We start from the raw sequence: 17641 nt of genomic DNA, 5'->3' as shown, positions 1-17641 counted from the left end.
ACCTATGGCACGTCCGAGAATTTTGCTGCTACGTCAACGATTTACAAGTGATATCCTTTTATACGCTTATAAATTATTCAACTTTTTTTATTTTATTTTAAATTGTTACAATACGTACAAATTAATGTTGTTTTACACGAGAGAGCAGCTGAAGACGTGCTTATGATGCTGTATTAACAAAAGATCGCGCGACCCAAGGATAAAGACAACCGACAATTGTTGAGTTGAAATGCTAAATCTCTTCAACCAAATTCCATAACATCTGAAACTGTCAAAACAACATTCGCTATTTTTAACACATTTCTTAGTTTTAACACATTCATGACGGGGTGTCGTTTATCGTTCTGACGGAACTTCTCATTACCAGCGGGCTCAACTCACACAAAGATTCAAACTGCTTGTTTGCGTTTGATATGGCAGAGGAACTCACACATGCATTATATGGCATATTTCAATTCGTGGTGGAATTTTATTTGAAGTTAGCCTTTCTGATCTGTCATAATGACATTAAGAATTTCAAATGCAATAAAATAAACACTTATAAATGTAATTGAAACATTGGACAATAGATTTTAGTTAGATACTGTGTTTCCTATGCAACATATAGTTTTGCTTGAGTCTATACAGCATAGTGTCTGTGAGAGGGGACATGTGATTCATTAGTTAGCTCCGTTTTTATTCCGGATGTCTGTAATTGCACTATTTGTTGAGAAATATATCACACTGGCTGCAAAAGCTCTGTACCTTATTCAGGGATACAATAAAACTACGTACTTGTTTTCTTGCATCTCCGTATAATGGCTGTTGGGAAGGGCGTGTTGTTAACCGCTGGGAGAAAGTCGCTATCGCCTCGACGTGAACATGTTTAAACATTTTTCGAGTGCGAGGTATATGCGAAACTTTTTAATGTTTTTTTTTTTTTTTTCGTAAAGTAAAATCAGGGGTGCGAGTTATACGCGAGGGGGAGTTATTTTCGAAGAACTATGGTAAGCGTTTCGCCGACAAGTTGACATCCTTCTGCTGCTTACCCTGCTCAGCTGACTTCGATGGTGAGTTACAATGCATAAATATTTTTCTCACTACCGTTTTTTTTCCCGAACCAACATCATTAAAATCAATTTAATAATACAACAATCAATTTTACTGAATAATATTATAAATTTACATATAAATAAATATTATAAGTAAAATATTATTTATAAAATTACAAATAATTTTTTTTATAAAATATCATAAATAAATGTATATATTATAAATTTATAAAATAAATAAATAAACTCAGATTAATTTTCTATTAATTTTTCTCCTATTAAAAACCGCCCGGTACTTCAGCAACTCGATTGCTAAATTTTTGGCACGCGCACATAAAAAGGTTCGCTACCACTGCTCTATGAAATAAAAGTTTCAAAAAAAAAAAAAAACCCAAAAAAAATACTGAATAATTTTTTGTGAATATTCGGATTCCATTAAATTATATTACTTTACATACTAAATACCTGTTACTTTAATTATCATTGTTGTTATGATTTTATTGTATAATAATAATAATAATAATATATTGGATTGCAAATTACTAATTGCGAATTAGCCATAAGAGAAAAAAAACTGAATAGTTATCAATGAACACGGACTACAGAAGAAAGACGAGATTCATAGTTCATTCAAGTTACAAATTCATCCTAGAGAAGCTATTATTTATCTTCATTTATTTCTTAGGTAATAATTGTTTTATATTTTCTAGTAGCAATATACGTGGGCTGATTTAGAAAAATGTCGATATACTACGTAAGGTATTGCCAGATTTTTAGAGTTCCCTCCCTTCTGTCACAATTTCTTTGTCAAACGGATATTCTAATTTTCTAATTTTTTGGCTTCGGCACACTTTTCAGACTAAGTATATAAACTTACTATTTCTAAATCGGATAGGATTATGAAAGCCAGGATTTGATAATGGACAATAAATTAAGCTCAATTGAATTTTGATAAGAATGAAGTTAAACACTAGCAATGAACAATGAACATAATATCTTCTACTAAAATGCAATGCTTTCATTTAAAGAAGTTAAAATGAAATGAAGAAAAATCAGGCTGGACTAATGATTTCATCACTGTGAACACGTTCACAGATTGCATTAAAAATGCGCGAACTACTATTTCGAAAAACGAGAGAGAATTTTCGGTTACTTATCGTATTCTTAGATGTTCCTACTGTTAACCAAAACCCAACCCCATCCCAAGGGGATTAAATAATTTATACACAAACCCTAAGGAAACTCTAGAATAAGGGAACAAATAATTCAACGCACAGTAGTCCCTCTTTTTAACTAATGGTAGGTAACTAGGTCTTATACGGGGATAGTAGAATTTTTCCTTCCTAAACACACACACACACACACACAGAGTTAAGAGAAACAATACACTAGCCTTCATGGCCTTTGCAACTTAGACTGTCATTCCAAATAACAACAAAATAGCAGATCAGTGTAATTCAGATTACGGAAAAGAAGGCTATTTTACGATCGATTAATTTTTAAAAAATTTCGTATAAATTCATCATCATCATCATCATCACTTTATATCTCCAAATGCTTATTATGACCTTAATCGTTCCAACTGAATTGGAACCTTGATAATCATTTAGAAAATCAACAGTGACTTCATGCGACACTTGAATCTCGTTGACTTACTGATTGCGCAATCTATTTAAATACCTATATTCACGGCGTATTTCTATAGCACGCGCGAACACCAGCGCTATACTGTCTGAAAACCATTGGCTGCGTACTTGCGCTGGCTAATTGTTCGCCGGGGTCTTTTATGAGTGCCATTCGTTTTCTTTAAATCCGTGGGCGTTCTCCGGAAATCGCGTTGGCGCAATGCTTACATTTATACTGACTATCTCCCTCCATTCCCCCCCCCCGATTCCCTGTTCAGGTGTGATTACAGCCTCCTAGATAACAATTAAAACGTTCTTGTGCCGTATAATTCCACTTAGGTAATGAAGCTCCGTATAACGATCCACTCAAGAGATAAACCAAACCGAACAGATAATCGAAAGGTCTATAAGGGCCGTCGGCAAGCAGAGAAAGAGCGCGCGCGGGGGCATTTTAGAGAAAGAGTGAGGGAAGCGTTTGTGTACGTGGGAACTGACTGATGAGGAGACGGGCAAATCTATGCTGCCTCAGTAACCGCGCGTGGATCAGGTAATAGGCCGAAGCACGTTAAAGAGACTTATTTAAGGGCCGGGTTAAAGCAGAAAATGGAAAACACAGTAATGGATTGGCGAGTGGAATTAAAACAGTAGAGAGAATAGCAAACGGCTGCCAGATATGCTCGCTGTCGATGGAAACGATTACGGAACATGTCGGTTGTGAATTAAAGGTATAATGAAAGCGCTCGAGACCGAACTGCTGAGAACTGATGTTCCCAGGGCATGGTGGATTTAAGCAGCTGGGAGTGCAGATAGAGGCCAGTGTTAGGAGTAGGCAAAGAGGTATTCAAAAGTTCTGACACGTAAGTTTGTATATCTCTAGTGATGCTCATCTAAAGCCGTTTACCTGAACAATTTCCCTAAACTGGATAGCTTAGTTTGTGAACCGTCATGTGTTTAATGGTAGAATAAGATTTTATTCAGAATTTTCACATTTATTGTTTTGATTTATCTGCGTGCATTCAGATAACTGTTTGCCTTTTTATTTGCTTCTTTTCCTTCTCTCTCTGCCTTTAAATCTTTGAATATTTATTTGCCGTCGCATTTCTTCATTAAAAACTTTGCCCTTTCTTTAAAGAAACAGAAAAAAAAACACCCTTTGGGTAATATATATATATTTCATTTATCTTTTCTGATAAATTTTTTTCATCATTTTTACTGTCTTGTTGGTTTTTATTCATTTATTCAAATTCTTGAATGGACCCGAGTTCGATAGCTTCATCATTCCGTACCGTTTTATTAATTTTACGCTGCATTAGTACCGTGGATGAATTTGCGCCCATTAATACTTCAGACGCGTGAACACGCACGAGTTGTTTTTAATTTCTGAGTTTGCGCGAAAATCTCACACTTTCCCAGAATTTCAACATATTTTGTTGTGTTTAAAGGACATGCGCAACAGTTGCATTGTTGAATGCGTGGTCACTTTCTTCTCATTTCATCTAATTATCAAGGAATGTAAGCATGCATTTTATAACTTTATATTGGGAATTAAATATTGGACCACTAAATGTTTGTTAGTCAATTTTAGAAATGCTAGTTAAGACATGATTTATTCATAGTACAAAAATTGACTTTTTAGTCTTACCAAAAACTATTAATTAGAAGGAAAAAAATATTAACAGACAGGCAACGCTTTTAAAACATTTTAATTTAAAAAGTTTTAAATGCTTTTTTTAAAATTCGTGAACATTGAAATCGACTGTATTTAATTTTTTTTTTTATTGCTAACACTACGAAAACAGCTGGTTTTGTAATATACATATTTATGGCTGATTTTATTTACTTCATATTTTTATTCATTTATTTATTTCAGGTATATTGGGTAAGAGAAACTGTCGACACCTCTCGAAGACAAGTAACACAGTGCAGAAATTACGACATCGTCATGCTCATATGGAATCCATCGAAGAAACAATCATCATCCCTTTTATTCTATTACTATTATTACGGGCGACTCCAGGGAGTCCTTAGACTCATCGAGGGAGGCCCTAAACATCATGTCCACACAACTATTCGCCATTCTCACAGTATCTCATACCTTGCCTTGAACTCATTCACTGTCATAGCACCCACATTAGTCTCTGGCAGCTTATTCCATTCATTTACCACTCTAAAAGTAAAGAACCCAGATCTAACATCCTTGCTAACCACACTCCTGTCCAGCTTCCATAGATGTCCCCTAGTTCTCCAACCAGTCCTGATCTCAAAAATATCCTCTGAATTAATCCTATAGAAACCCTTCAGCAATTTGAATGTCTCAATCATATCTCCCCTTTTCCACCTATCAACCAATTTCTGCAATCCACAAATCTTCAACCTGTTCTCATAAGGTTCATTCCATAGACCTGCTATCATCTTAGTCACTTGCTTCTGGATCCTCTCCACCTCCTCCCCATCAAGAAGAAATTAGGTGACCAAATCTGGGCATAGTAGTCGAGATGAGGTCTTATCAAGGCTCGGTACAGAGGTACAATAACTTGCTTGTCTCTGCTCGTCAAAGTATTTTTCAACAACCAAGTGAGTTGATATGCTGATTTAGCCACTTTTGCAATGTGTCCCCTAAACTTCATCTCCCTCTCCACCAACACTCCCAAGTCCCTGGCCTCATCAATCCCCTGGAGTACAGTTCCACCAATGTGATATACTGCTGCTAATCTATTCACCCCAAAATGCATAACCTTACACTTTGCTACATTAAATTGACATCCATTCTCCTTAGCCCAGTCCTCCAAACTATCCAAATCATTCTGCAAAAGTGTGACATCCTGAGCACTCACTATTACTTTACCCAACTTTACATCATCAGCAAACAAATGAACTGTTCCTCTTAGATCCTTCCCTATATCGTTAACGAACAAATTAAAGAGCAGTGGTCCAAGAACAGAACCCTGCGGCATACCACTAGTCACAGGCCGTCTTTTGGACTCTACTCCTGAATAAACTACTCTCTGATATCTCTCCATCAACCCACCTATCCATCTCACCAACCCTATAATCCATTCTCATATGTTGCAGTTTGCGGATTAAAATTTCATGTGGTATCCTGTCAAATACCTTAGCCAGGTCCAGCAGTATCACTGTAAACCCATTACCCTTATCCAGGTCAGCCATCACTGTGTTATAAAATTTGAGCAAGTTACTGAGGCATGATCTACCCTTCACAAAGCCATACTGTTCCACGTACAATATCTCATTTTCATCAATCCATTCCTGTATTTTTCCCTTGACAACGACTCCTGATATGCTGATCGGTCAGTAATTTGCAACAGCAGTCTTGGATCCTCCTTTATGCAGTGGAACTATTTCCTTCTCTTTCCACATCTTCGGGACTAAACTAGACCCTAGACTCAGATTAAACAACATGGTCAAGGGCACTGATAATTCTTTAGCCGCTTCACGTAAGACCCGTGCTGGTATATCATTCAATCCCATGGATGTATTCACATTAATGTTTTGTAATAGACTATTCACCTCCACTTCATTCATCACAATTCCCGTATAAACTAATGGTTCCTTCATTCTTTCAGTGTCACCACCTGGATGATATACTCTTGCAAAGTACCCACTCAGTAATTCCACTATATCGACTGATTCAGTGATCTCATTACCATCGGCATTCCTTAAAATCATTCTGCCGTGTACAGTTTTTTTTTGCCTGCAGCATATTTTAAAAAACTGTTTGGGATTTTCTTTAGCTTGCATAGCTAGTTTCCTTTCATAATCCGCTTTTGCTTTTCTTACCACACTCGTTACCCTTCTGGCCTGCGCTTTATACCGTTCGTGTGCCTGCAGGTCACCTTTCTCTTTAAATTCCCTCCGCAGTTGTTTCTTTTTTTGCAGCTCAAGCTTAATAGTGTTATTCATCCATTTAACCTCTACTTATTTTACTATTCGGACCCTAGGTATACAATCAGCCATAACCTTCTGTAAATTTTCCTTGACCAATTCCCATGCTCTATCGACATCCAACCTTTGCAGTTTTACATGCCATGGCACTGAACCAAGCGATCTCCTAAGCTTGTCATACTTGCCAGCACGGTAATTCCACATATACCCTGTCTTAATCGAAAATTCCACACCTTTAGCCACCTCCCAGGTCAAGACCTTATGATCACTCTCACTAATAGGTGGCAACATGGTCATATTCATTACAGTCAAATTCTCAGATGCTATTACCAGGTCAAGCACTCTCAAACCCTTAGTATTTTCTATTATATGCTGTCTCAGATAGTAATCCCTTAATAATTGAATAAAATCCAGTTCCTTCCTCACTTGTGTCCTCTCCTACTTCCAATCATTGTTACGATAGTTGAAATCCCCCATAATAATTACCCTCCTTCCACTCATTTCATCAATTTGTGTATGCATATTATCTCCATCATCTATTCCATCACCTGGTCTATAGCAGCACCCAACTGTATATTTTGTTCTGCTAGTCACAATCTCACACCAAATAGCCTCAAATGAGCTTTGATTTTTCTTTATGTTGAGCACGACTGAAATCAAGAACGTATTATTACTCACCAGTTCTTAGTGAATCTCGAATAAAATTTAGGCTGATTCAAAGACAAAATGCAGCAGAAATTTTTACATAATGACCCGACCTAAACTTTAGACCTGATGATTTACACTTGTTCTTCACCCCCACTTGTCTTATCGATGTGCAACAGTTCATTGATGAAAACACTTCCCGTTATTATCAATGTCAGCATCGTAGTTTATTCGGAAAAAATCTAGACGTGATCAAAAAATTAATTTTCAGCGACATCTTGCACTCTATGACTTTGTCACCCTTCATTTGAAACATACTTCGGAAATATTTTATGGTATTAGTTACGAAAAGAGCTTGTATGAGACAGCTTACTTCAGCTTCTGCTGAAGATATAATGTTTTATAAAGTTCTTTATAGCTCACACGAGATTCGAACCCAGGTTTTTCCAACAGACTGGAAAATGTTACGACGTCCTTACAACCGTGAAACTTTACGTATTACTAAAAGGATGAGTAACTGAAACTTTGGTTTCGTCAATTATGAAGCAATATTTTGGTTACTTGTGTTTAATTTCTTCTAAACTTATTTCAGTATTTTTTTAATTTGCTTCTTAAGTTTTACGTAGACTTTCTTCAAACAAGCTGTCTCTTTCAAAGTCCCCGCATTTGCAGATCCGCAAATATTTCTTCTTTGATGTTGAACTTGCTGACTGTTGGACATTTCTGTTTCAAATAAATTGCTGATTGCTATTTTGATCAAAAAAGTATTAACAAATTTTCATTGACTTTGTCACAAAGTAGCCCCACAAAACATTTTGGATTGAATTTCACGGATGATATGAAGTTTTTTTCTTATGTAACTACTTTTTTTTCTCTAGGTTCTACCATTCACAGAGATAACGAAATTTCGCGTCGCCAAAAATAATTGGAAATCAAACAAAAATGCAGAAATAAATGAGTACTACTCATTTATTTCTGCTAAAATACATCGCTGGACAGTACTCAAATAATTTTTGAATCCTGATTCTTGCATACCAAACATCATCTAGATACCAGCTATACGTTAGAAAAAGTAATACAGCGCGCGCGCGCGCCGAGAGAGAGAGAGAGAGAGAGACTTGGTTCAGCTGGATAAAATGTAATAAATTAATTAGAGATAATAAAACCTTTGGAACCATATATTGAATCAACTTTATAAAACTACTAAGGCCTTACAAGTGGCACAAATATTCTCCAGCATGTGTGCAAATCTTTTAAAAAAGTCCCTTTTCGGGAGAGAGAATTTTAGCATTGCAAAGAAGCAAATAAGCGAATAAGAAAAGGTGATAGTAATACATCTCAAGAGCTTTGTCCAAGAGCCAAATTTTGAGCAAAATCCTTCACTGAAGACAGTCTCCATGGCAACAACCTGCTTGAAAAATGGTTATTTATTTATGCACATTAAGTATCGAAGGAGATAAACTTTGTAACTTTGGTTTGAAAGATATTAAAAAATTAAATGTTTTAATATTTTAGTTAATTTATTGAGCAAACGTTATACTGTACAACTTAGCTTTACATTCGCGTATGCGTATCATTCAATTTAATTTTTATTATTTTATGGTCCGTTTACCTAGAATAGTAATAAACGTGTTTATATTTTAGCAACAGAAGGCTAAAGTAACACAACAGTCACTTTAATATTGGAAGAAACAGATCCCTTCTTTTGGTTCTTGTATTTACAAAACACCCATTTAAAAAAATAAATAAATTTAAGTCGATTGTAAACTATTACAATCGTTGCCATTTAGCTGATTTCTCAGAGGATCGAAATATGTAGTATTAAACTATCACAGAGTAGATAGTATATAGGCGGAATTTAAAAAGAAGAAATAAGGGACAGAGAGCGGATAGACTATGTTTTTGCTAAAAATATAAAATAAAATTAAAACACTGAAAATTATCAAAATGATCATATATATATATATATATATATATATATATATATATATATATATATATATATATATATATATATATATATATATATATATATATATATATTATATATATATATATATATATGTGTGTGTGTGTGTGTGTGTGTGCGCACCCAAAAATGTGGAATACGATATCGCAACACAAATATTCCACAGATAATTCCTGTAAGACAAGCAATCAGTGCATTCTTTAAGCCCGTATATAATTATGGCCGAAAAAACCACAGAAATTAGATTTAATAAAAAGAAATAAATATGGTTTATTATGCAGATGAAATAACATTACATTCAGGATATCAAGATAATCTCCACAGTAATTATTCAGATTTCAATATATATATATATATATATATATATATATATATATATATATATATATATATATATATATATATATATATTTTTTTTTTTTTTTTACTTAAATTTTTAATTAAATTTCGGTTCTAGTCATTCAATTCTTTAAAAAAAATAAATGAAATAATAAATATATATATATATATATATTTATTATTTTATTTATTTTTTTTAAAGAATTGAATGACTAGAACCGAAATTTAATTAAAAATGTTTTAATATAAAAACACGACTAGTTTCGGCTTGTAACAGCCTTCATCAGGTGACATTATAAAAGAAAGAAAAAAAAAAGAAAAAAAACACTAAAACCACTGAAACTTAAATAAACTATGACCACCATATAGAGTCTCTATACATAATTGACATTAAATCGTTGTGATTGTATTCAAAGCTGTTCTTTCGTTTGTTGTATTGTTGGGAAAGTACGTGCTAGTAGCGTATTGTGAACGCCAGTACATGATTACAGCTGAATGACAATCTGGGAGATTGCAGCTCAAGTTATTATTTAGATGAACAGGAATGAAGATGATTTCTCTCGATTCCACGATTTATCTCTCTAGTTCATCATTGCAACGCAAGATGTTAGTAGATTTTGCCCAGCAGACTTTGTGACTTTGGTTTTCATCATTAGGATTAGCGGAGAAAAGGATATGACTTGATAATGCACTGGCTCGCTGTCTCTTGTAAGTAATGTCCCTTATGTGTTCTTCCATACGCAATTCAACAGATTTGTCTGTCTGCCCGAAATAAGGAATATCGCAGTCACATAATATTTTATATACACCAGAGTATTTGAGTTGATGATGACAAGGCTTTGGGTGGCTTATTAAGAAACGGATCTTTGGAAGTGGAGTGAACACGGTTCTGATATTGTATTTTCTTAGAACTTTTGCTAATTTATGTGAAACTGTACTTATGTAAGGAATAGAAATATTGCCATTGAATCTATTTGTTTCTTCTGAAATATATCTAGGAGGATTAAGAAGGAATCTTTTAATGATTCTCTCGGAATGTCCATTGACTTTGAAAGAAGTTTTGAGATAGTTTATTTCTGCAAGAAGTTAATTTGGGTCATCCAGAAGAGAACGGGCTCTATGTCTCAAGGTGGAAATTATTCCAATCTTATGAGGAGGGAAGTGATGGGACTGACTGTGCAGATATCTGTTGGTATGTGTGGGCTTTCTATATATCGATATTTTGAGTTTACCAGAAGAGCGGGGGGGGGTCAGTTTGACATCAAAAAAAGGCAGGGAATTATCCGTTTCAAGCTTGGCAGTAAACTTAATACTATGATGTCGGCTATTGAGATGTTCGAGGAAAACGATAAGAGAATCATGTCCATGGCTCCAAATAATGAAGATATCATCTTCATAGCGTTTCTAAACCTTAGGTATTAAAATAAAGGAAGAGAAAGCACTGGTTTCAAAATCCTGTAAGTAAATATTTACGAGTACAGGGGATAAAGGATTACCCACAGCCAGTCCATGATTTTTCTTGTATATAGTATCTTGAAATCTGAAGTAACCGGACTTGATGCAATGTAAGCAAGGCTAACATTTTTTTGGATAACTTGTCCTTGAGTAATGTTAGGACTTCATCTGTTGGGATAAAATATTATGTGCTATTTTATTATATAATATAATATAATATAATAGGGATATAATATTATATAAAATATTGTGTGATTCCTTATTTTAGGCAGATAGACAAATCTGTTGAATTACGTATGGAAGAACACATGAGGGACATTACTTACAAGAGACAGCGAGTCAGTGCATTATCTAATCATATCCTTTTCTCGACTAATCCTAATGATGAAAACCAAAGTCACAAAGTCTGTTGTGAAAAATCTACTAACATCTTCCGTTGCAATGATGAACTAGAGAGAAAAATCGTGGAATCTAGGGAAATCATCTTCAATCCTGTTCATCTAAATAATAACTTGAGCTACAACTTCCCAGATTGTCATTCAGCTGTAATCATGTACTGGCGTTCACGAGATGCTACTAGCACGTACTTTCCCAACAATGCAACAAACGAAAGAACAGCTTTAAATACAACCGCAACGATTTAACGTCAATTATGTATAGAGACTCTCTATGATGTTCATAGTTTATTTAAGCTTCAGTGTTTTTTCTTTTTTTTTCTTTCTTTTATAATGTCACCTGATGAAGGCTGTTACAAGCCGAAACTAGTCGTATTTTTATATTAAAACCATATATATATATATATATATATATATATATATATATATATATATATATATATATATATATATATATATATATATATATATATATATAATGGAAAAATACTGGAACAATAATGCAAATTAAATACCTAGGAATAACTGCGAATAGCGAAAATATAACACAGGATGAAGTAAAAGATTAATCTCTGAAGACAAATAAAATATCAGGATGTCTAAATCCAACTGCATGGAAAAACAAAGATCTAACAAAAGAAATAAGAGTTAAAATGTATAAATCATCTGTGCGACTATTTTTAACTTATGCATATGAAACAAGAGCAGAAACATCAAGAATACAATAGATAAATATTAAATATAAACAGAGACGTGCTAGACACGTTGCAAGTTATAACAACGCAAGATATCGTAAATTATTAACACAAGGAAGTTCTATGAAGGGCAGTAGACAAAAGGGAAGACCAAAGAGAGATAGCAAGATGAAACTGTTAACATTGCTGGAATGCAATGGATGAGAAAAGTTGAAAATAGAATGGAATGGAGAAAATTGGAGGAGAGAAATGAAAAGGCTCAGGAAAATAATTAATGAAACAAAGTATGATAGAATAAAAAATGAAAAGATTCATGAAATATGTTAATTACGACCCATAAACCAATACATAAAAAATCAGAGATTATAATGGAAAAAACGTGTTAACAGAAGGAACGAAAAATAGTTAATTAGAAAAAAAAACAAACAAACCTGAAAACCAAATCGATAAAGATCACTTGGTTGACTAAGAAAATCGATGCACCGACAACCTGCTGAAGTATTGAAGACGCAACAAGCCGATATTTAAAGCATAAAGAAGTAAAAAATATTTCTTTTAAAAAAAGAAAGCAATTTATTTTCTCACGATAATAATTTTTTGCTATGCTTATAATTATTTCGGAGACTTAACTTTCTGCTTTATTTTCCGCCACATACTCTCTTCTCTATCTGAACAAGCTCGTGCCCGTGCAGCAAAACAGTACTGCGCATACATTCAATACACACGGCTTTGTTTTGATCCTCACCTTACAAGACAAGATGAATTTAATTTCTTCTTTATTTTTTTTTTAAGTTATTTCACCACACGTAACAAAAAGTTTTGAGTGACATCCACATCCAACTATTTTTTTTTTATATGTCAGCCATAAAAATAAAATAAAAACATTTAAAATTCTGCTGTAAAGCATGCACGAGTTTAACTGAGAAAAATCAAATCAAATTCAACGTGTAATTTACAGAACTTAATGATGACTTTCATTTTCTCGAGATTCTGCAAGTGGAAATGTGCAGCGAACAAAATCGGCAGATCCCAATGTTTTCTTTTATAAGAGAAAAAGATGTGTTTGGATAATCTGAAATTCGCGTCACTTTTAAACTGTGGTTGATAGAAAAGTTCTGACCAGATGTACATGTAAAAAGGCGTTGTACATCACTTAAAAAAAAAAAACATTGGTGACGAAAGCGTACTACTTCGACAGTTACTTTTTTTGTGTGTTTCCATCATGAGATGGCTCTGCTCAACGAAACACAGTGAAAAGCGTTTGATGGAAATGGATCCAGAAGCAGTAAAATATGACAATGATAGCTACAAATGTATTTTAAATACCTATTTTGCTTCGAAGCATTTTATTTACGAGAAATGTCCATCCAATAGGCAACCATTCCGAAGTTCCATAACAGTAATGTTACGTTTAATGGTTAGATATTGCAAAGAAAAACAAATCATTCCATCTTTCCGCTTTAAGTAAAGAGCAGTTCGGATATGACCTATAAAGCCTTTGTACTGCGGCTTACTGCATTGCACTTTCCGATATTGTTCCCGTTTACCGTACGAGCTAAAAAGGTTCTCTTATTCATTCGTCCGTTTCTCGGTGTATATTATTGATGTTTTCATTGTACCAGTGGAACTGTTATAACCCCTGTAAACTCTGCTAAGAATTTTATTAATAGTTTTTTCAGTGGCGCACCCAGAGGGGGGCCAAGGAGCCCGGGCACCCCCCCAAAGAAAAGGAAAAAACACTAGAAAAATTTCCAAAAATCTTTTCCTAATTAAAATTCATTTTTTTTATTTATGTTGTGTGCTACTTATGAATTAGCGATCACTGCAGATGCTCAGTTATAGGTCGTATGCGATGTGTAGTGTGTATTCGCAAAACGTCTACTCAACTCGTCCCCCCCCCCCCAAAGGTTAAATTCTGAGCGCTCGACCCCCTCCAAGATTAAATCCTGAGTGCGCCACTGAGTTTCTTCCCATCGTTCTTCGGCTGCATTGAAAATGCTGACGTTTTACGTTCAAGCATCCATTAATCTCGTTTTCATTAGGCAAACCGAGAGGCGGCGACATCTCTTGAGAACAATCGACACTAAAAGCTTTCGTCTTTGTATATATATATATGTATATATATATATAAAAAGTGTTCTTTAATGTTTAAGTGTTTTTTTTTTTGATATTTTTTTTGTCACTAAAAGTTTTTGAAGAGACGAATCTCCTGAACTGACTTAAAAATAAAATACAGTCATGCATATTGCATTCATATGTTAATTGCAAACGAAAATTATTTTACTGGGTTTTGTTCATTGCTTACAATCTTTAAATAAAATAAATATAAAAAGAAGAAATTTAATAATATTCGAATTGATCTTTAGTTCATTATAATCACAGACGATGCCGATATGCATAACTAACTGTACTTAAGCAAGAAGCCTTATAAAATATTAATACAAAAGTTGATTTATTTTCTTTTAAAAGGTTCACAAATAATTTTTCAAAAAAAGCGATTTAAAAATTATTGTGCATTTTTTTAAAGAAAACAAATTTATTTAACAATGGTTTACTACACAAAATTATAAAAGACACGAAATCGTACTAGTTTCAATGATATCCACCCGTTTATTGATACATTAATTTATTCAATAAAATTGCACGATCTTTTCTTTTCTTTTTAATAAGTGCGTAGAAGAAATGACTTACTGACAGATGATCCTAACTGGGACCAAAAATTCACTTGTTCAGAGTATTTTTCCATGTTTGAGAAATTCAAATATATCACATTAAACAGTGTTTTCCGAAGTTTTTAACATTCGGATCTCCCCTTTCCCTTTATCACGTTGTCTATTTTGTAGCACTATAAGGTTATTTATAATTATAATTTCATTTATAAATAAAATTTCAGAGTCATTTGTAGTGACGCCATTTTATGTAAGTTTGACATTTTAAATCATTTTCCCGAAACAAGGAATATTTTTAATAAAACAGTTTTTATGGAAAGAAACATCTAAAACTACGTTCTTTATATTTGTGTAAAAATATTAATTATTCAATGAGTGCCTTTAAATAATCAAACTAAACCCATTTTCTTAGCTGTCGAGTCTGTACCAGAGCGGTTATTGGATGAACGGTGTCTAAAAATAAATGCGAAAAGCTGTTTACGGATACGGTAAAGCTCTACTCAGACTAATAGTCTTTATCGTGAAAATCAAAAACAAGAAAAACGGGAATTATCTAATTTCATGAAAACAGAACCTTTGTAGCGCACTTTTATAAGGGAATTTCCCTACAGTAGTTAGACCTTCTTATATTAGGCAGGAAATCTTTGGTATTTTACTACGCAAAATCAGCGAAATTAACCACACTTCCATATTGGCTTCAATCATAATTCCAACTAAATAAAATTGTGCAAATTAATTTCTGTAATATTTACTTTGAGCTGCTCATATATAACTAATACGATGTGTTTTTGTATCGAATTTAATACTAATATTTGTTTATTGATTACTGTAGTTCAAATCATTGTAATAAGTTATGAAAAAGTGATTGTGTCGTAATCATTGAGGTCATTCCCCACCTACTGTTTAATGAGAATGTAAATTTAGATATTTATTCTTGCTTATAATCTATTTATAATGTTGCGCGTATATATAAGTATGAAATACATCATAATGATTTGTTTCATTCTTTTTCCTTTGCTTACCAAGGTGGATTTAATATTAACAAATGTTCTAATGAAAGTGAATGGATAAAATTAACATAAAACGAAATTTATTATAAATCTACACATTATATAAATCACCACAAACAACCAACTAAATTACAATGTTGTTTATTTCAATGAGGATTTCACAAAGCAGCAATGAGTACAACATACAAGCGTTTACTTTTAAAATCATGAAAGAGAATTGTTCCACTGCTCCATATCACTCAGCATGCAAACTGGGTTTTGGTATTAACAAGTATTTAAGCTTCTTGAAATGATGTTCATAGTAGGGAATGTTTTTTTTCTTTTGCCTATCTGATTTTATTCCTATACAATGTGATCAGCCAAATCTACGTTCCGAATCTATCATTTCTCCTTTTCCCACTATTAACTGCTTTCCCATAAGCATAGAGCCATTCAGGCGGAGTGCCCAATAAATGGAATACAATTCAGCAAGTTCTACGAAACCAAACCCTCTGGAGCGACCTGTCTTTTTATTTCTTATGATATCTACTCTGTTAATTGGTCCACACGAAAAGAAGTGAGCCCTCACATCGTTCTCGGTTGCTTGCAGAGGGATGTTCCTTACGCAAATTATGCGAGAAGCGATTTGTAGGATCTCTGCGATGTTCGCCATTTTCGAAACTCCGCTTTGGCCGCCGTTGGAAATATGCCAATCTTTTATTTTGTCGTTGATCCTTTTGGTCAACTCTATTTCAACTTGATCATGTGCTGGGTCGGAGTATTCGGCATTTACTTCTTCTTCTTCGAGCCCATTTTCTTGCTTATTCAGTTCACTGGATGCATCCACCTCTGTAGCACAATCATTTCTTTCTCGTCTAAATGGAGAATCAAATCGAGTGATTGCATTTGCACCTCCTGGCAAAGCACCATCAGCCTTTAGAAAGTGATCGGGATAAGGATATTCTGTGATCCACTGCCTTTGAGACCTGTCCAGTGCTTCTACTATTCCATTGTTATCTCGTGTTTCTGCATCTCGCCCTTGAGGTGTTTCTGTACATAACTCGGGTTTGTATAAATCTCCACTCTTTTCTACTCGAAAGGTATCCTCGTTTCTGTAAGTTGAATGTACTTGCGCGGTCTTCGCTTTATATGAATTCTTCCTTATCGTATGCGGCATTATAAATCTTTCATCATTTTCTAACGTTGTGCAAATGAGATCCAGAACTTCTTTTTTCTGTGTATCTTTCACACAGCTACAAAGGTCAAGTAATAATCGAACTGATGAGTCTTCTATATTTGCTTCATCCTCTTTAAACATTGGAAAGTGAAAAGCCATCTTTCACTGGGCAAGGTTTCGTCTTTTGAAATCCAAACAATTTATTTGTAAAACCTATAAATAAACAGAAGTTGATTGAATAAGAGTGATCTGAAGTAAATTGGAAATATAATTTGATGATAGTCTGCGATTATTATTAATTATTTTGTCAAACATAAATTGGATAATTAATTATTTGATTAAATGTCTGTTAAGAAATTCAACACAATCGAAGTGCTTTGTGTATATAAATTCTGCATGCTCACAAATATGAGCATTTGCGACTCTTTTACATCGTTCTTCTCACATGCCCCCCCCCCCCCCTCCCAAATAAATAAATAAAGAAGGGAAAAATAAACTTCCCTTTCTTTGAATATTGTATCAATATTATGCATAAGAACAAAATGTACTGATTGTTTACATTACTCTCAATTGCATATGTCAAATATAATATGGAGTTTCTGTATAGAACATCCTTCTGAGCAACTATTATGTCTGTTTTTGAACCATTGTAATAAAACCTGATAGAACTGTCAAGTTTGTCTATTGCTTAAAAAAAAAAAAGAAAAGAAAACTAGAATAATTTTCCGATTCTTAAAGATAATATGTGA

This window comes from Typopeltis vanoorti, chromosome 1 (assembly GCF_054136105.1).
Source record: "Typopeltis vanoorti isolate ZY-2024b chromosome 1, IOZ_Tvanoo_1.0, whole genome shotgun sequence".
Lineage (NCBI taxonomy): Eukaryota > Metazoa > Arthropoda > Arachnida > Uropygi > Thelyphonidae > Typopeltis > Typopeltis vanoorti.
This window is presented reverse-complemented; position numbering follows the sequence as displayed.